This window comes from Triturus cristatus, chromosome 11 (genome assembly GCF_964204655.1).
Source record: "Triturus cristatus chromosome 11, aTriCri1.1, whole genome shotgun sequence".
NCBI lineage: Eukaryota > Metazoa > Chordata > Amphibia > Caudata > Salamandridae > Triturus > Triturus cristatus.
The window spans coordinates 1139986951-1140000487 of record NC_140594.1 but is presented as its reverse complement, the minus strand read 5'-3'; the positions used below and the strand labels follow the sequence as shown (position 1 = coordinate 1140000487).

At 44.9% G+C, this 13537-nt stretch overlaps 5 non-coding genes across 5 annotated transcripts; all 5 read right to left on the bottom strand.

Annotated features, from left to right (window-relative positions):
* Positions 1-1259: 1259 nt before the first annotated feature.
* Positions 1260-1331, bottom strand: TRNAG-CCC (transfer RNA glycine (anticodon CCC)). The gene has a single exon. It is a non-coding gene; the product is annotated as a tRNA-Gly (tRNA).
* Positions 1332-2847: 1516 nt separating this feature from the next.
* Positions 2848-2919, bottom strand: TRNAG-CCC (transfer RNA glycine (anticodon CCC)). Its single transcript has one exon. It is a non-coding gene; the product is annotated as a tRNA-Gly (tRNA).
* Positions 2920-4447: 1528 nt separating this feature from the next.
* On the bottom strand, positions 4448-4519 carry TRNAG-CCC (transfer RNA glycine (anticodon CCC)). The gene has a single exon. It is a non-coding gene; the product is annotated as a tRNA-Gly (tRNA).
* Positions 4520-9225: 4706 nt separating this feature from the next.
* On the bottom strand, positions 9226-9297 carry TRNAG-CCC (transfer RNA glycine (anticodon CCC)). The gene has a single exon. It is a non-coding gene; the product is annotated as a tRNA-Gly (tRNA).
* Positions 9298-12401: 3104 nt separating this feature from the next.
* TRNAG-CCC (transfer RNA glycine (anticodon CCC)) lies at positions 12402-12473 on the bottom strand. The gene has a single exon. It is a non-coding gene; the product is annotated as a tRNA-Gly (tRNA).
* Positions 12474-13537: the final 1064 nt, after the last annotated feature.

Genomic DNA, 13537 nt, shown 5'->3' with positions numbered 1-13537 from the left:
AAATGCCCAGGAGAATGATAAGAGTAGAACGAAAAGGCAAGAATGACATTCAAAGCATGCCCAGAAAAACGTGTGACGGTCCCACCAGTCATTTATGCTTATAATTGGGTATCTTTACTTTCAAAGTATGGGGTTGATCCTTTGGCGATCACTCTCTTGTATTTCAGCAGAGACAGATAGTTGAGAAGTCTTTTCTCACATAGCTAGCACAAGCCTGCGCTTTTCCTTGCTGGTAGCGTGGAAATGACAGATTGGTTCTCAGAAGAAAAAACAAGAAATATTATAGCAGAGGATGGTTTCGATCCATCGACCTCTGGGTTATGGGCCCAGCACGCTTCCGCTGCGCCACTCTGCTCCCTTGTAAAAGTGTTCTCTTTATGCAGAGGAGGAGCTTTCAGCGAAGTGGCGAGGGATTGGTGGGTCTCGCTCCTCATTTGCCTAAGCATGCTGCAATGTATGCTGGGTGCAGAAAATCTTCATCTTCTCGTCTCACAGTCAGTCATAACTGAAAGTGCAGACCCTCTTGGGAACTAGCAGTTTCAGGCCTTTACCAAGATAGCAGCTCTCTAACCCTCTCCTCTCTCTTTGATCCTAGCGCTAGCATGCTCAGGATTTGATTTTAACTGGGAGCCAGAGATCTACCCGGTGAGGGCTTGCCCGGTGTGAGGCTTTTGAGCGTTTGGGAGCGTTCAGGACATGAGGACATTGGACAGGAAATGTTGCCATCTTGAAATATCCAACCTTCCTGCTGTCGTGAGAGGCTCTTTCCATGGACATCTGCCTCTTGGAGTCCTCTCAACTTGCTCTCTGATATAACATTTTGTGAGCTGCAGTTACATCCGATGGCTACAAGGTGGCGCTGCATTCAGGTGAGAGAACAAGTGTGCACAAAATCGTTGGGGACTTTTGCCAGATTCATCGGTGGATCTTGCCTACTTTTATTCACATGCTAGATATTGCCTAGAAATGCTTTTTAATATAGAGATGCTAGAGTTAGAATGTCTGGTCGGGGTTCAGTCCTTTCATTGTCTACCGCCCGCAACATATTTATTACCAGCACATGTGAGTGGTGACTCTGCTTTTTGGAAAATAGCATCTAATAGGACAATTAATGTAGCAGATGGGGCGATCGAGATGCCTGCCTAAGTATTTCATTTTTTTTTTAATTTAACGTCTGATTAATCTGTTCATGATATTTCCGTTTTGTGACATGTTGCATTAAAACAAATCCTGCTTGGAGAACATATAAAAATTTGCACTGCATTGGCCGGGAATCGAACCCGGGTCAACTGCTTGGGAAGCAGCTATGCTCACCACTATACCACCAACGCCCTATGATGTGGGTGCTCTCGGTTCTAAAGATTACAACCCCGAGTTCAATGACTATCTTGCACCAGTTTCAATGGTGCATTTGGTTTAGATACCAACATGAAAAGCAGTAGAAAGTTTCTTGTAGAGGGTAAGGAACTGGGGATTGAAACCAAGGCCAAATCTGTGCAGAAGAGAAGAAATGGAAAGCAGTAGTACAAATAGTGGAAATGAACATATTTAGGCAGCATTGGAAGCAAAGCAGCGAAGAGAAAGAGAGTGCCTTCCATGAAATGCCCAGGAGAATGATAAGAGCAGAACGAAAAGGCAAGAATGACATTCAAAGCATGCCCAGAAAAACGTGTGACGGTCCCACCAGTCATTTATGCTTATAATTGGGTATCTTTACTTTCAAAGTATGGGGTTGATCCTTTGGCGATCACTCTCTTGTATTTCAGCAGAGACAGATAGTTGAGAAGTCTGTTCTCACATAGCTAGCACAAGCCTGCGCTTTTCCTTGCTGGTAGCGTGGAAATGACAGATTGGTTCTCAGAAGAAAAAACAAGAAATATTATAGCAGAGGATGGTTTCGATCCATCGACCTCTGGGTTATGGGCCCAGCACGCTTCCGCTGCGCCACTCTGCTCCCTTGTAAAAGTGTTCTCTTTATGCAGAGGAGGAGCTTTCAGCGAAGTGGCGAGGGATTGGTGGGTCTCGCTCCTCATTTGCCTAAGCATGCTGCAATGTATGCTGGGTGCAGAAAATCTTCATCTTCTCGTCTCACAGTCAGTCATAACTGAAAGTGCAGACCCTCTTGGGAACTAGCAGTTTCAGGCCTTTACCAAGATAGCAGCTCTCTAACCCTCGCCTCTCTCTTTGATCCTAGCGCTAGCATGCTCAGGATTTGATTTTAACTGGGAGCCAGAGATCTACCCGGTGAGGGCGAGGCTTTTGAGCGTTTGGGAGCGTTCGGGACGTGAGGACGTTGGACAGGAAATGTTGCCATCTTGAAATGTCCAACCTTCCTGCTGTCATGAGAGGCTCTTTCCATGGACATCTGCCTCTTGGAGTCCTCTCAACTTGCTCTCTGATATAACATTTTGTGAGCTGCAGTTACATCCGATGGCTACAAGGTGGCGCTGCATTCAGGTGAGAGAACAAGTGTGCACAAAATCGTTGGGGACTTTTGCCAGATTCATCGGTGGATCTTGCCTACTTTTATTCACATGCTAGATATTGCCTAGAAATGCTTTTTAATATAGAGATGCTACAGTTACAATGTCTAGTCGGGGTTCAGCCCTTTCATTGTCTACCGCCCGCAACATATTTATTACCAGCACATGTGAGTGGTGACTCTGCTTTTTGGAAAATAGCATCTAATAGGACAATGAATGTAGCAGATGGGGCGATCGAGATGCCTGCCTAAGTATTTCATTTATTTTTTAATTTAACGTCTGATTAATCTGTTCATGATATTTCCGTTTTGTGACATGTTGCATTAAAACAAATCCTGCTTGGAGAACATATAAAAATTTGCACTGCATTGGCCGGGAATCGAACCCGGGTCAACTGCTTGGGAAGCAGCTATGCTCACCACTATACCACCAACGCCCTATGATGTGGTTGCTCTCGGTTCTAAAGATTACAACCCCGAGTTCAATGACTATCTTGCACCAGTTTCAATGGTGCATTTGGTTTAGATACCAACATGAAAAGCGGTAGAAAGTTTCTTGTAGAGGGTAAGGAACTGGGGATTGAAACCAAGGCCAAATCTGTGCAGAAGAGAAGAAATGGAAAGCAGTAGTACAAATAGTGGAAATGAACATATTTAGGCAGCATTGGAAGCAAAGCAGCGAAGAGAAAGAGAGTGCCTTCCATGAAATGCCCAGGAGAATGATAAGAGTAGAACGAAAAGGCAAGAATGACATTCAAAGCATGCCCAGAAAAACGTGTGACGGTCCCACCAGTCATTTATGCTTATAATTGGGTATCTTTACTTTCAAAGTATGGGGTTGATCCTTTGGCGATCACTCTCTTGTATTTCAGCAGAGACAGATAGTTGAGAAGTCTTTTCTCACATAGCTAGCACAAGCCTGCGCTTTTCCTTGCTGGTAGCGTGGAAATGACAGATTGGTTCTCAGAAGAAAAAACAAGAAATATTATAGCAGAGGATGGTTTCGATCCATCGACCTCTGGGTTATGGGCCCAGCACGCTTCCGCTGCGCCACTCTGCTCCCTTGTAAAAGTGTTCTCTTTATGCAGAGGAGGAGCTTTCAGCGAAGTGGCGAGGGATTGGTGGGTCTCGCTCCTCATTTGCCTAAGCATGCTGCAATGTATGCTGGGTGCAGAAAATCTTCATCTTCTCGTCTCACAGTCAGTCATAACTGAAAGTGCAGACCCTCTTGGGAACTAGCAGTTTCAGGCCTTTACCAAGATAGCAGCTCTCTAACCCTCTCCTCTCTCTTTGATCCTAGCGCTAGCATGCTCAGGATTGGATTTTAACTGGGAGCCAGAGATCTACCCGGTGAGAGGCTTGCCCGGTGTGAGGCTTTTGAGCGTTTGGGAGCGTTCAGGACGTGAGGACATTGGACAGGAAATGTTGCCATCTTGAAATATCCAACCTTCCTGCTGTCGTGAGAGGCTCTTTCCATGGACATCTGCCTCTTGGAGTCCTCTCAACTTGCTCTCTGATATAACATTTTGTGAGCTGCAGTTACATCCGATGGCTACAAGGTGGCGCTGCATTCAGGTGAGAGAACAAGTGTGCACAAAATCGTTGGGGACTTTTGCCAGATTCATCGGTGGATCTTGCCTACTTTTATTCACATGCTAGATATTGCCTAGAAATGCTTTTTAATATAGAGATGCTAGAGTTAGAATGTCTGGTCTGGGTTCAGCCCTTTCATTGTCTACCGCCCGCAACATATTTATTACCAGCACATGTGAGTGGTGACTCTGCTTTTTGGAAAATAGCATCTAATAGGACAATTAATGTAGCAGATGGGGCGATCGAGATGCCTGCCTAAGTATTTCATTTTTTTTTTAATTTAACGTCTGATTAATCTGTTCATGATATTTCCGTTTTGTGACATGTTGCATTAAAACAAATCCTGCTTGGAGAACATATAAAAATTTGCACTGCATTGGCCGGGAATCGAACCCGGGTCAACTGCTTGGGAAGCAGCTATGCTCACCACTATACCACCAACGCCCTATGATGTGGGTGCTCTCGGTTCTAAAGATTACAACCCCGAGTTCAATGACTATCTTGCACCAGTTTCAATGGTGCATTTGGTTTAGATACCAACATGAAAAGCAGTAGAAAGTTTCTTGTAGAGGGTAAGGAACTGGGGATTGAAACCAAGGCCAAATCTGTGCAGAAGAGAAGAAATGGAAAGCAGTAGTACAAATAGTGGAAATGAACATATTTAGGCAGCATTGGAAGCAAAGCAGCGAAGAGAAAGAGAGTGCCTTCCATGAAATGCCCAGGAGAATGATAAGAGCAGAACGAAAAGGCAAGAATGACATTCAAAGCATGCCCAGAAAAACGTGTGACGGTCCCACCAGTCATTTATGCTTATAATTGGGTATCTTTACTTTCAAAGTATGGGGTTGATCCTTTGGCGATCACTCTGTTGTGTTTCAGCAGAGACAGATAGTTGAGAAGTCTTTTCTCACATAGCTAGCACAAGCCTGCGCTTTTCCTTGCTGGTAGCGTGGAAATGACAGATTGGTTCTCAGAAGAAAAAACAAGAAATATTATAGCAGAGGATGGTTTCGATCCATCGACCTCTGGGTTATGGGCCCAGCACGCTTACGCTGCGCCACTCTGCTCCCTTGTAAAAGTGTTCTCTTTATGCAGAGGAGGAGCTTTCAGCGAAGTGGCGAGGGATTGGTGGGTCTCGCTCCTCATTTGCCTAAGCATGCTGCAATGTATGCTGGGTGCAGAAAATCTTCATCTTCTCGTCTCACAGTCAGTCATAACTGAAAGTGCAGACCCTCTTGGGAACTAGCAGTTTCAGGCCTTTACCAAGATAGCAGCTCTCTAACCCTCGCCTCTCTCTTTGATCCTAGCGCTAGCATGCTCAGGATTTGATTTTAACTGGGAGCCAGAGATCTACCCGGTGAGGGCGAGGCTTTTGAGCGTTTGGGAGCGTTCGGGACGTGAGGACGTTGGACAGGAAATGTTGCCCTCTTGAAATGTCCAACCTTCCTGCTGTCATGAGAGGCTCTTTCCATGGACATCTGCCTCTTGGAGTCCTCTCAACTTGCTCTCTGATATAACATTTTGTGAGCTGCAGTTACATCCGATGGCTACAAGGTGGCGCTGCATTCAGGTGAGAGAACAAGTGTGCACAAAATCGTTGGGGACTTTTGCCAGATTCATCGGTGGATCTTGCCTACTTTTATTCACATGCTAGATATTGCCTAGAAATGCTTTTTAATATAGAGATGCTAGAGTTAGAATGTCTGGTCGGGGTTCAGCCCTTTCATTGTCTACCGCCCGCAACATATTTATTACCAGCACATGTGAGTGGTGACTCTGCTTTTTGGAAAATAGCATCTAATAGGACAATGAATGTAGCAGATGGGGCGATCGAGATGCCTGCCTAAGTATTTCATTTTTTTTTTTAATTTAACGTCTGATTAATCTGTTCATGATATTTCCGTTTTGTGACATGTTGCATTAAAACAAATCCTGCTTGGAGAACATATAAAAATTTGCACTGCATTGGCCAGGAATCGAACCCGGGTCAACTGCTTGGGAAGCAGCTATGCTCACCACTATACCACCAACGCCCTATGATGTGGTTGCTCTCGGTTCTAAAGATTACAACCCCGAGTTCAATGACTATCTTGCACCAGTTTCAATGGTGCATTTGGTTTAGATACCAACATGAAAAGCAGTAGAAAGTTTCTTGTAGAGGGTAAGGAACTGGGGATTGAAACCAAGGCCAAATCTGTGCAGAAGAGAAGAAATGGAAAGCAGTAGTACAAATAGTGGAAATGAACATATTTAGGCAGCATTGGAAGCAAAGCAGCGAAGAGAAAGAGAGTGCCTTCCATGAAATGCCCAGGAGAATGATAAGAGCAGAACGAAAAGGCAAGAATGACATTCAAAGCATGCCCAGAAAAACGTGTGATGGTCCCACCAGTCATTTATGCTTATAATTGGGTATCTTTAATTTCAAAGTATGGGGTTGATCCTTTGGCGATCACTCTCTTGTATTTCAGCAGAGACAGATAGTTGAGAAGTCTTTTCTCACATAGCTAGCACAAGCCTGCGCTTTTCCTTGCTGGTAGCGTGGAAATGACAGATTGGTTCTCAGAAGAAAAAACAAGAAATATTATAGCAGAGGATGGTTTTGATCCATCGACCTCTGGGTTATGGGCCCAGCACGCTTCCGCTGCGCCACTCTGCTCCCTTGTAAAAGTGTTCTCTTTATGCAGAGGAGGAGCTTTCAGCGAAGTGGCGAGGGATTGGTGGGTCTCGCTCCTCATTTGCCTAAGCATGCTGCAATGTATGCTGGGTGCAGAAAATCTTCATCTTCTCGTCTCACAGTCAGTCATAACTGAAAGTGCAGACCCTCTTGGGAACTAGCAGTTTCAGGCCTTTACCAAGATAGCAGCTCTCTAACCCTCTCCTCTCTCTTTGATCCTAGCGCTAGCATGCTCAGGATTTGATTTTAACTGGGAGCCAGAGATCTACCCGGTGAGGGCTTGCCCGGTGTGAGGCTTTTGAGCGTTTGGGAGCGTTCGGGACGTGAGGACATTGGACAGGAAATGTTGCCATCTTGAAATATCCAACCTTCCTGCTGTCGTGAGAGGCTCTTTGCATGGACATCTGCCTCTTGGAGTCCTCTCAACGTGCTCTCTGATATAACATTTTGTGAGCTGCAGTTACATCCGATGGCTACAAGGTGGCGCTGCATTCAGGTGAGAGAACAAGTGTGCACAAAATCGTTGGGGACTTTTGCCAGATTCATCGGTGGATCTTGCCTACTTTTATTCACATGCTAGATATTGCCTAGAAATGCTTTTTAATATAGAGATGCTAGAGTTAGAATGTCTGGTCGGGGTTCAGCCCTTTCATTGTCTACCGCCCGCAACATATTTATTACCAGCACATGTGAGTGGTGACTCTGCTTTTTGGAAAATAGCGTCTAATAGGACAATTAATGTAGCAGATGGGGCGATCGAGGTGCCTGCCTAAGTATTTCATTTTTTTTTTTAATTTAACGTCTGATTAATCTGTTCATGATATTTCCGTTTTGTGACATGTTGCATTAAAACAAATCCTGCTTGGAGAACATATAAAAAGTTGCACTGCATTGGCTGGGAATCGAACCCGGGTCAACTGCTTGGGAATCAGCTATGCTCACCACTATACCACCAACGCCCTATGATGTGGGTGCTCTCGGTTCTAAAGATTACAACCCCGAGTTCAATGACTATCTTGCACCAGTTTCAATGGTGCATTTGGTTTAGATACCAACATGAAAAGCAGTAGAAAGTTTCTTGTAGAGGGTAAGGAACTGGGGATTGAAACCAAGGCCAAATCTGTGCAGAAGAGAAGAAATGGAAAGCAGTAGTACAAATAGTGGAAATGAACATATTTAGGCAGCATTGGAAGCAAAGCAGCGAAGAGAAAGAGAGTGCCTTCCATGAAATGCCCAGGAGAATGATAAGAGCAGAACGAAAAGGCAAGAATGACATTCAAAGCATGCCCAGAAAAACGTGTGACGGTCCCACCAGTCATTTATGCTTATAATTGGGTATCTTTACTTTCAAAGTATGGGGTTGATCCTTTGGCGATCACTCTCTTGTATTTCAGCAGAGACAGATAGTTGAGAAGTCTTTTCTCACATAGCTAGCACAAGCCTGCGCTTTTCCTTGCTGGTAGCGTGGAAATGACAGATTGGTCCTCAGAAGAAAAAACAAGAAATATTATAGCAGAGGATGGTTTCGATCCATCGACCTCTGGGTTATGGGCCCAGCACGCTTCCGCTGCGCCACTCTGCTCCCTTGTAAAAGTGTTTTCTTTATGCAGATGAGGAGCTTTCAGCGAAGTGGCGAGGGATTGGTGGGTCTCGCTCCTCATTTGCCTAAGCATGCTGCAATGTATGCTGGGAGCAGAAAATCTTCATCTTCTCGTCTCACAGTCAGTCATAACTGAAAGTGCAGACCCTCTTGGGAACTAGCAGTTTCAGGCCTTTACCAAGATAGCAGCTCTCTAACCCTCTCCTCTCTCTTTGATCCTAGCGCTAGCATGCTCAGGATTTGATTTTAACTGGGAGCCAGAGATCTACCCGGTGAGGGCTTGCCCGGTGTGAGGCTTTTGAGCGTTTGGGACGTGAGGACGTTGGACAGGAAATGTTGCCATCTTGAAATACCCAACCTTCCTGCTGTCGTGAGAGGCTCTTTCCATGGACATCTGCCTCTTGGAGTCCTCTCAACTTGCTCTCTGATATAACATTTTGTGAGCTGCAGTTACATCCGATGGCTACAAGGTGGCGCTGCATTCAGGTGAGAGAACAAGTGTGCACAAAATCGTTGGGGACTTTTGCCAGATTCATCGGTGGATCTTGCCTACTTTTATTCACATGCTAGATATTGCCTAGAAATGCTTTTTAATATAGAGATGCTAGAGTTAGAATGTCTGGTCGGGGTTCAGCCCTTTCATTGTCTACCGCCCGCAACATATTTATTACCAGCACATGTGAGTGGTGACTCTGCTTTTTGGAAAATAGCATGTAATAGGACAATGAATGTAGCAGATGGGGCGATCGAGATGCCTGCCTAAGTATTTCATTTTTTTTTTAATTTAACGTCTGATTAATCTGTTCATGATATTTCCGTTTTGTGACATGTTGCATTAAAACAAATCCTGCTTGGAGAACATATAAAAATTTGCACTGCATTGGCCGGGAATCGAACCCGGGTCAACTGCTTGGGAAGCAGCTATGCTCACCACTATACCACCAACGCCCTATGATGTGGTTGCTCTCGGTTCTAAAGATTACAACCCCGAGTTCAATGACTATCTTGCACCAGTTCAATGGTGCATTTGGTTTAGATACCAACATGAAAAGCAGTAGAAAGTTTCTTGTAGAGGGTAAGGAACTGGGGATTGAAACCAAGGCCAAATCTGTGCAGAAGAGAAGAAATGGAAAGCAGTAGTACAAATAGTGGAAATGAACATATTTAGGCAGCATTGGAAGCAAAGCAGCGAAGAGAAAGAGAGTGCCTTCCATGAAATGCCCAGGAGAATGATAAGAGCAGAACGAAAAGGCAAGAATGACATTCAAAGCATGCCCAGAAAAACGTGTGACGGTCCCACCAGTCATTTATGCTTATAATTGGGTATCTTTACTTTCAAAGTATGGGGTTGATCCTTTGGCGATCACTCTCTTGTATTTCAGCAGAGACAGATAGTTGAGAAGTCTTTTCTCACATAGCTAGCACAAGCCTGCGCTTTTCCTTGCTGGTAGCGTGGAAATGACAGATTGGTCCTCAGAAGAAAAAACAAGAAATATTATAGCAGAGGATGGTTTCGATCCATCGACCTCTGGGTTATGGGCCCAGCACGCTTCCGCTGCACCACTCTGCTCCCTTGTAAAAGTGTTTTCTTTATGCAGATGAGGAGCTTTCAGCGAAGTGGCGAGGGATTGGTGGGTCTCGCTCCTCATTTGCCTAAGCATGCTGCAATGTATGCTGGGAGCAGAAAATCTTCATCTTCTCGTCTCACAGTCAGTCATAACTGAAAGTGCAGACCCTCTTGGGAACTAGCAGTTTCAGGCCTTTACCAAGATAGCAGCTCTCTAACCCTCTCCTCTCTCTTTGATCCTAGCGCTAGCATGCTCAGGATTAGATTTTAACTGGGAGCCAGAGATCTACCCGGTGAGGGCTTGCCCGGTGTGAGGCTTTTGAGCGTTTGGGAGCGTTCGGGACGTGAGGACGTTGGACAGGAAATGTTGCCATCTTGAAATACCCAACCTTCCTGCTGTCGTGAGAGACTCTTTCCATGGACATCTGCCTCTTGGAGTCCTCTCAACTTGCTCTCTGATATAACATTTTGTGAGCTGCAGTTACATCCGATGGCTACAAGGTGGAGCTGCATTCAGGTGAGAGAACAAGTGTGCACAAAATCGTTGGGGACTTTTGCCAGATTCATCGGTGGATCTTGCCTACTTTTATTCACATGCTAGATATTGCCTAGAAATGCTTTTTAATATAGAGATGCTAGAGTTAGAATGTCTGGTCGGGGTTCAGCCCTTTCATTGTCTACCGCCCGCAACATATTTATTACCAGCACATGTGAGTGGTGACTCTGCTTTTTGGAAAATAGCATCTAATAGGACAATGAATGTAGCAGATGGGGTGATCGAGATGCCTGCCTAAGTATTTCATTTTTTTTTTAATTTAACGTCTGATTAATCTGTTCATGATATTTCCGTTTTGTGACATGTTGCATTAAAACAAATCCTGCTTGGAGAACATATAAAAATTTGCACTGCATTGGCCGGGAATCGAACCCGGGTCAACTGCTTGGGAAGCAACTATGCTCACCACTATACCACCAACACCCTATGATGTGGTTGCTCTCGGTTCTAAAGATTACAACCCCGAGTTCAATGACTATCTTGCACCAGTTTCAATGGTGCATTTGGTTTAGATACCAACATGAAAAGCAGTAGAAAGTTTCTTGTAGAGGGTAAGGAACTGGGGATTGAAACCAAGGCCAAATCTGTGCAGAAGAGAAGAAATGGAAAGCAGTAGTACAAATAGTGGAAATGAACATATTTACGCAGCATTGGAAGCAAAGCAGCGAAGAGAAAGAGAGTGCCTTCCATGAAATGCCCAGGAGAATGATAAGAGCAGAACGAAAAGGCAAGAATGACATTCAAAGCATGCCCAGAAAAACGTGTGACGATCCCACCGGTCATTTATGCTTATAATTGGGTATCTTTACTTTCAAAGTATGGGGTTGATCCTTTGGCGATCACTCTCTTGTATTTCAGCAGAGACAGATAGTTGAGAAGTCTTTTCTCACATAGCTAGCACAAGCCTGCGCTTTTCCTTGCTGGTAGCGTGGAAATGACAGATTGGTTCTCATAAGAAAAAACAAGAAATATTATAGCAGAGGATGGTTTCGATCCATCGACCTCTGGGTTATGGGCCCAGCACGCTTCCGCTGCGCCACTCTGCTCCCTTGTAAAAGTGTTCTCTTTATGCAGAGGAGGAGCTTTCAGCGAAGTGGCGAGGGATTGGTGGGTCTCGCTCCTCATTTGCCTAAGCATGCTGCAATGTATGCTGGGTGCAGAAAATCTTCATCTTCTCGTCTCACAGTCAGTCATAACTGAAAGTGCAGACCCTCTTGGGAACTAGCAGTTTCAGGCCTTTACCAAGATAGCAGCTCTCTAACCCTCTCCTCTCTCTTTGATCCTAGCGCTAGCATGCTCAGGATTTGATTTTAACTGGGAGCCAGAGATCTACCCGGTGAGGGCGAGGCTTTTGAGCGTTTGGGACGTGAGGACGTTGGACAGGAAATGTTGCCATCTTGAAATACCCAACCTTCCTGCTGTCGTGAGAGGCTCTTTCCATGGACATCTGCCTCTTGGAGTCCTCTCAACTTGCTCTCTGATATAACATTTTGTGAGCTGCAGTTACATCCGATGGCTACAAGGTGGCGCTGCATTCAGGTGAGAGAACAAGTGTGCACAAAATCGTTGGGGACTTTTGCCAGATTCATCGGTGGATCTTGCCTACTTTTATTCACATGCTAGATATTGCCTAGAAATGCTTTTTAATATAGAGATGCTATAGTTAGAATGTCTGGTCGGGGTTCAGCCCTTTCATTGTCTACCGCCCGCAACATATTTATTACCAGCACATGTGAGTGGTGACTCTGCTTTTTGGAAAATAGCATCTAATAGGACAATGAATGTAGCAGATGGGGCGATCGAGATGCCTGCCTAAGTATTTCATTTTTTTTTTAATTTAACGTCTGATTAATCTGTTCATGATATTTCCGTTTTGTGACATGTTGCATTAAAACAAATCCTGCTTGGAGAACATATAAAAATTTGCACTGTATTGGCCGGGAATCGAACCCGGGTCAACTGCTTGGGAAGCAGCTATGCTCACCACTATACCACCAACGCCCTATGATGTGGGTGCTCTCGGTTCTAAAGATTACAACCCCGAGTTCAATGACTATCTTGCACCAGTTTCAATGGTGCATTTGGTTTAGATACCAACATGAAAAGCAGTAGAAAGTTTCTTGTAGAGGGTAAGGAACTGGGGATTGAAACCAAGGCCAAATCTGTGCAGAAGAGAAGAAATGGAAAGCAGTAGTACAAATAGTGGAAATGAACATATTTAGGCAGCATTGGAAGCAAAGCAGCGAAGAGAAAGAGAGTGCCTTCCATGAAATGCCCAGGAGAATGATAAGAGCAGAACGAAAAGGCAAGAATGACATTCAAAGCATGCCCAGAAAAACGTGTGACGGTCCCACCAGTCATTTATGCTTATAATTGGGTATCTTTACTTTCAAAGTATGGGGTTGATCCTTTGGCGATCACTCTCTTGTATTTCAGCAGAGACAGATAGTTGAGAAGTCTTTTCTCACATAGCTAGCACAAGCCTGCGCTTTTCCTTGCTGGTAGCGTGGAAATGACAGATTGGTTCTCAGAAGAAAAAACAAGAAATATTATAGCAGAGGATGGTTTTGATCCATCGACCTCTGGGTTATGGGCCCAGCACGCTTCCGCTGCGCCACTCTGCTCCCTTGTAAAAGTGTTCTCTTTATGCAGAGGAGGAGCTTTCAGCGAAGTGGCGAGGGATTGGTGGGTCTCGCTCCTCATTTGCCTAAGCATGCTGCAATGTATGCTGGGAGCAGAAAATCTTCATCTTCTCGTCTCACAGTCAGTCATAACTGAAAGTGCAGACCCTCTTGGGAACTAGCAGTTTCAGGCCTTTACCAAGATAGCAGCTCTCTAACCCTCTCCTCTCTCTTTGATCCTAGCGCTAGCATGCTCAGGATTAGATTTTAACTGGGAGCCAGAGATCTACCCGGTGAGGGCTTGCCCGGTGTGAGGCTTTTGAGCGTTTGGGAGCGTTCGGGACGTGAGGACGTTGGACAGGAAATGTTGCCATCTTGAAATACCCAACCTTCCTGCTGTCGTGAGAGACTCTTTCCATGGACATCTGCCTCTTGGAGTCCTCT